This window comes from Notamacropus eugenii, chromosome 5, assembly GCF_028372415.1.
Source record: "Notamacropus eugenii isolate mMacEug1 chromosome 5, mMacEug1.pri_v2, whole genome shotgun sequence".
In the NCBI taxonomy this organism is placed as follows: Eukaryota; Metazoa; Chordata; class Mammalia; order Diprotodontia; family Macropodidae; genus Notamacropus; species Notamacropus eugenii.
Genome location: NC_092876.1, coordinates 168596706 through 168603994, shown reverse-complemented (window position 1 = coordinate 168603994; position 7289 = coordinate 168596706). Strand labels below are relative to the sequence as shown.

At 37.1% G+C, this 7289-nt stretch overlaps 1 pseudogene; it reads left to right on the top strand.

Annotated features, from left to right (window-relative positions):
• Nucleotides 1-2699: 2699 nt before the first annotated feature.
• LOC140508973 (tropomyosin-like) lies at nt 2700-3490 on the top strand (annotated as a pseudogene).
• The last annotated feature ends 3799 nt before the right edge of the window (nt 3491-7289 follow it).

Below are 7289 nucleotides of genomic sequence, written 5' to 3'. Positions count from 1 at the left end.
TCTGCCATACTCTGTTTCCTAGTAGATTCTGCCACTCTAAAATTTGTTCAGATTCACTTTTTAGAAGTATCTGAAGGAATTTGTGCAAGTGCTCAGGTGAATCCCTGCTTTCACTCTGCCATCTTGGCTCCTTCTCTTCTAATTTTTGAAGTATAATTTTTATATTATGTCATTTTTATTTTTAATTTTGTATTATTTATATTATATAATATATGATTGGATATATATTATATATCCATTTTGAATGAATTGCGGAATATTGTGGAATGCATTATTTTAAGATGTTGATCTAAGCCTTATATCTTCCAGAATACTTTCTAATTTTCCTAATATTTTTCTTTTTAAAATTAGAAAGCATATCCTTTCCTAAGTAATTTATGATTTCTAATTTTTTTGAACATTGGGATATTGAGTTCTCTTGTTGCTTATTCTCCCTCTTTTACTATATTCCTGTGGTCTATTTCACTATTTTATAACTAATAGCAAGTGCTATTGGATCCTCCTTTATAAAATAATTTGTCCAAAAGTGCTATTCCACTTTTATTCCTACCTTTGTAAAAAAAATAGTCCCCTTGACATTTTAGATCTTTCACTTCTCCAAATGAATTTTGTTATTAATTTGTCAAGTTTTGCACAGTATCTCTGATAGCTTGATTGGTACAGCAAAACACTGAATTGACTTTGGATAGTATCACCATTTTAAAAATTATTAGTATTTTTGGCATGACCCAGTTACAAGGCCTATATATTCCTCCTCTTCATTTCTTCAAGGAACCTTTTGCATCTGAATCTATACAAGTATTTTGTGTACTTTGGTAGACTGATCTCCAAATATGTTTTGCAGTTGTAATTATTTTCAATTGAATTTCCATTTAAAACTTCTTGGATATTGTCATTATTACATGCAATGGGGCTTTGTAAAGTCTAGGATCACCCACCATGGATGAACACATAGGAGTGATGGTGGGGATCTGAATTCAATAGTTGGAAGTAGTAACTCCTTTACCACATAGATGGGGGCAGCCATTTTCCACTGGTTGTGTAGATGGGACAGACTGAAGCTTTAAAACTACCAGACTGGAGAAGTTATTCTTTCTTTCCAGCTGTGTATGTTAGGAGAAGAGAAAGTGAACGTTTTTTTTTAATTGAAGCATGAGCCCTATACACTAAGTTGCAGTTGGGAAGAGAGCCACCTTCTACCCATACTGACCAACTACCATTTTAGGGCCTCTGCTCCTCAAAAATGGATTTTGAATTTTGACCTGTTTCATTTGTCCTTTTTGGCTTGAGGCATAGTCTATGGAGTCTTTGGACTTGAGAGTTCCAGCCATGGTAACCTTGGAACAAGACCTTGAGGCCAGATATTGCTAAAAACCCAGCAGAGAAGCCAGAATGTAAAGGCACATGCCTAGGGGAGAAAGCGACTTAGTTGGAACTTGTAGGTACTGTGCTATATAGGAAATGAAACAAACTATGAACTTTATATCCTTCCTCTCCCTAGAGAATGAGGTAGTCTAAGAAGAAATTATTCCCAACTCCATTATATTTTAAGGGAAATGTCAGCATGCTCGCTATACTTTTTAAAGTAAATATTGCTTTGTAAATGCTAACCTAACTAAATGGAAAAGGGGGTCCTAAGGATCCCTAAAATTCAAAGAAAAACACAATGAGTGGGCAATTGGACCATTGTCAAAGACTACGTACCACCTAAGACCCTAAAGATATGAGAGAACCCTGAAAGAAAGGTGACAGTCATCATATCTGGGTTTCATGCAATAGGATTTACTTTTTACCCTTCAACTTTGATGAAACTATCAAATAATTAATACTTTTGATAATTCCCTATGATTTTATAATTATATCATCCTGCTATCAGATTTGTCTCCTTTTTTCCTACTTTTATTTTCTTTTTCTTGCTATTATTAGCATTTCTAAAATCATATTGAATAACAAAAGGATAAGGAGGAATCATTCCTTAATTCTTTTATTTATTCGTAGAATTTGAGCATATTTTCATTTTATATGATACTTTCTTTTGCTTTTACATAGACACTTTTTTATGCTGTTAAGTGTTCCCTCTACCAAGGATGGGAAGCTGCAGTCTCCAGGCCACATGTGGTCCTCTAGTTCCTCAAGTGCAGCCCTTTGACTGAATGCAAACTTCTCAGAACAAATCCCATTAATTAAAGGAATTGTTCTGTAAAAAAGAAAAAAAAGCCACTTAAAGCCTTGTTATTTTGTGAAATAGATGGATAATGTATGAAAATAACATTTGTTGAAAACTGACTTGTTTGTCTATTGAAGAATGGGTTCAGGGAGGAGAGGCTCAAGTCTGAGAAATTAATTTAGAAGAGTATATGTGTCAAATATAAGAGAGAGAGAGAGAGAGAGAGAGAGAGAGAGAGAGAGAGAGAGAGAGAGAGAGAGAGAGAGTAGTGCGATTGATAACCATAAAAAAGTAAACCTGAGTAAACTTACAAATTAGGAGTAATTTGAAGGATACTGACACCATTGAAAGAGAAATGGAAATTGAAAGAAATTTTGTTTTGTTTTATTTGTAGGGGTGAAGGGGATGATGTTGAGATCATTTTTGAAACTTTTTACTTTAAAGTGACAAGACAAAAAAGCAGAAATTTTCAGTGGCAGACGGTATTACGGGTTTGGAGTTAATTAAGAGGGGAGCTTAGAGAAAATTATTGAAAAGGCAAGTTTACTTGGTTTGGTTTAGTTTTAAAAGGAGCCTCAGGAGAAGCGGCAGCAGCTGTGGCTGAAGCTGGAACGGGGCTGGGCACCATGACTGGCATCACCACCATCGAGCGCAAGATTCAGGTTCTGCAGTTTCAGGCTGAAGACGAGGAGAAGACCGAACGTCTTCAGCTGGAGGAGGACGAGGGGAAGCCGGTTCAGGAACAGCTTGAGACTGGGGTGGCTTCCTCGAACTGTCGGATCCACCTGGTTGAGAAGAAGTTGGACAGTGCTCAGGAGCACCTGGCAACCGCTCTGCAGAATCTAGAGGAGGCAGAGAAGGCTGCTGATGAGAATGAGAATGGTATGAAGGTCATTGAAACTGGGGCCTTGAAGAATGAAGAGAAGATAGAGCTGCAAGAAATCCAGCTGACGAAGGCCAAACACATTGCAGAGGGATCAGATAGGAAGTACAAGTAGGTGGCCCGCAAGTTGGTGATCACTGAGGGAGACTTAGAGGGCACAGAGGAGAGGGCGGAGCTGCCTGAGTCCTATTGCCCGGAGAAGGATGAGCAGATCCGACTGAAGGAGCAGAACCTGAAGTGTCTGAATGCAGCTGAAGAAAAGTATTAGAAAGAAGACGAGTATGAGGAGACAAAGATGCTCACCGATAAATTCAAGGAGGCAAGTTGACTGAGAGTTCGGTAGATAATTGACTTGGAAGATAAACTGAAATACACCAGAGGAGCATCTCTGCACACAAATGATGCTGGACCATAATCCGCTTGACCTGAATGAGATGTAGAAACCCCTTTCCCCCCAGCCCCACCCTGTTACTGCTTCATCCACTGACTGACTTCCTGGAGGTCAGCCTGCCTGAAGATGACCTTTAAACTGAGGGTTGCTTTCTTCTCTGAGTCCTTGCTTACCCTTTCCCAACCCCATTCCTACCTCTAAATCTCCATGTCAATTTCACCAAACCGTTTCTCCCTTAGAGATCCCAGATGGACTAAAAACTGAGCACTTTGGGTAACAACATTTAAAGGAACATGAGCACAATGCAATAGTGTCTTTAAAAGCATGTTGTATGATGTATACATGTTGTAATTACCTTTTTTGTTGTTGTTGCAACCATTTGTTAGACATTCCAGATAATTCCCCAGCTCCTGGGCTGCATCTAATTCCTTTTCCTTCTTTTGGATGGTAAATCTTTCTACTTAAATAATTCCCCTTCTTCATAGAAGAGGGAAAGAGGTGTTAGCCTGCCCTACTGAGAACTGAACATAGTTCAGGAAAACACTCCACCAGGGGAAATCTTAATGTTCTATAGCAAGTACCAGTCAAAACAGAAAGGTCATTCCACAAGAAATTTGCCAAAAAAGCGTACTGTTCAGGTTTTCAGCTTGACAGTGTCTCAGTAAATTACGGACAAGACCTGAGACCAAATTTTCTTTCCTCTTCTCATTCACTCACAGAATGGATCATGTGTCCCCAAAAGTTGGGGTGTCTACTCCTATTCCTATTTCACCTTCTTTGAAAAATAATGCATTTTGCCACTGATTTAGCCAAGTGAAATTCATCTCATTACCTGTTCCTAGGTCTGAAACTGCTGCCTCTAAAAGTGCCATCTCATTGTTCTGTGTATCACCTAGTGCCGGAGAAATCTTGAATAGCTTGTACACAAAACTTTTTTAAAAAATTTATATATATCATTTTTGATGCTTTATTTCTCTCAGGTGGGGAGCACCAGGACCATCCCCAACCCACCTCCACCCCAGCTGGCTGTGAGTGCTCTCTGTCTGTAGTCCACGGGCTGGCAGTGTGCTGATCTTTTTAAATTCCCTTTTTTGGGCAAGGTTTCTGTGAGGTTTGTGTTAGGTTTGCATCCTGCAGCTTACTGGCTTAAATGTACTTTCCTTTGGTGTGGTCTGCTTGGGATTCAAATTGGAGAAAGAGGAACCAATAGTGCAAGTGTTTTGATACTGAAAATTGACAAAATGTCTTTTGAAATAAAGAACCAGTCCCTCCAAAAAAATAAATAAAAGGAGTTTCAGGGATCAGACTGAAGTATCAGGTGAATGGCATTTGAGGAGCTCATTTCTTGGAGACTAAAATGGATATGATGTAGTTCATTTAATTACAGAAGTTGGGTCACTGCCATGGGTCATACATATACTGTTGATGAAACTGAAGCTCACAAATAGTAAGTGGCAAAGGAGTGATTTGAACCAAACATCTCTAGTTCCAAATCGACTGCACTATATTGCTTCCACAATATAAGCTTCGTACTCTAACTCCCTAATTTTGCTCTTCATGGGTGGTCTGGATTTATTTTTTGTTTCAACACAAATGTCTCATTCTTGGGGAACCAGTTTCCAAAAGTCATTTATGCTTCAACAGGTCTAGTATAATTCTTTCCCTTCTGGAGAGTGATGAGATGAAGCTGGAATGGAGATAATGTTGGGGAGGGAGAGAACCAAGATGCCTTAATTACAAGAAACAGCTGAGATGTGGTTAAATGGCAGCTGTGTTTTGTCTCTTGGGTTCTTTTCCTGCATGAGATCAAATGACCATAATATATGGATCCCCATGAATATGGTTCTATGGATGATTTGGTCTAGATGAGAAGACCCCACAGGAGCTGAGAAATTTCTTCATGAAAAGGTATGGAGTAGTTCAATCCTTGAAAAGGTTTTAGCTTTCACTTTCAAGCACAGCTGAGACTTTTTAGGAAGCCAATTGGGTAAATCATTAAAATGTTATATAATAATGTGTCTCATAAAAAAGGGGCAGATCTATATAGTGACAAGTCAAGGCTAGACTCCAGTTTCATGTGGTGGGGCAGATCCCACAGCAACTGTTTTTGTTTTGTTTTTGTTTTTGTTTGCCGCAGTGAGGATAGATGAAGACCCAATTGCTACATAGAATGTGTGTCAATGTCAGCTCAGGAAATGCAGAAGATGAGGATCAGTAATCATTCCCCCACAATCTACTGTTGAGAAGTGATATGGTGAAGTAGAAAGAGCACTAGGTTTGAAATCAGAGAATGTAAGCTAAAACCTTAGTTCTGCTACTTACAGCTGTGCAACCTTGTACAAGCCACAATCTCTATGGCACTCACTCTGTTTCCTCATCTTTCTTTGTTCCCTTTCAGCTCCAAAAATGACTCCATTATAAAGTTGAAAAATACCATGGAATGGTTAGGAAGATAACATTTTGACATTTTATTGGTCTTCATGTTCTGTCTCTGTGTGTTTACAATGGCTGGCGGTCCCCATGACCATTTCTCTTTATACGCTCTTCTTAAAATCCCTTATTGCCTTTAGGACAGAGCTCATATAGTACCTTCAATATGAGCATCTTCCTGATTCCCACAGTTCCTAGTGGCTTCTCTCCTCAAATTAATTTATATATATATATATATATATATATATATATATATATACACACACACATAAACACATATACACACATATACAAATATGCATATATTATTTATACCACATTATACCAGTAGGTAAGTATTGTTATAATATTGTGCAGTTTATGAAATATAATTGTTTATGTAACATGTGTCCCCAGATAGACTATAAGTTCCTTTAGGTCATAGAATATTTCATTTTTGTCTTTACTTCCTCATTAGCTGCACAGTACCCGATGCATAATGGACACTTACTAAATGTTGATTGATTATTTTGTCTTGTAGATATGCTTTTCAACTACTTGATACTAATAAAAATAGTTATAAAATCTTATTCACCTGAGGAGATCTGACTTTTCCATTTTTCATCTCTGTGTTCTCACACATAGAAGGCATTCAATAAAACTTTATTGAATGAATGAATGGACTTTCATTCCACAACTACCATTAACTAGGTTGTGAATTTAGGCAAAGCATTTACTCTCCTTAGGTTGCAGTTTCTTCTAATACAAAACAAGAACTAAAATTCTAATTTTAATATTTTATTATTCTCTCTTCTAATTGAAAAAAGGTCATGCAGCATTTAATGGTAAAATGTAAGTAAAATGTAATGAAATAGTAAATCTACAGAATATATGGTAAATGTAATAAAATGTTTAAAAAAAGTTGTAAAATATAATAACACAAGCACCAGATTTAGGCTCAGGAGATCCGTGTTCAATTTCCAGGTTTGACATTTGTTATCTGTATGCCCATAGGCTTTCTCAACTTTGATTTCTGAAATCAGAATGGTATTGATGATTTTATAATTTTTTTAATTTTTACCTATTTATTTTTTATGGAATAAAAGAAGCATTTTCATGACGTAGGAAAGTAAAGGACTGAACATGAAACTGTAAATATAGTATGTACAATTTGCTATTCCTTTTAAATATGTAATAAAATTATCATGTAATTTTCTTTCTTTTTCATTTTGCCCTTTTTTCTTCCCTCCTCCCTGCCCTAGAGATAGGCGCCACGAGACACACATGTGTATGTGTGTGTGTGTGTGTGTGTGTGTGTGTATACCCAGATAGTACAGATACATATACCTATATACATACATGTAAAATTCTGTACATACTTCTATTTATCAGTTCTTTCTCTGGATGCAGATAGTATCTTATTTAATATTTCCTTCTAG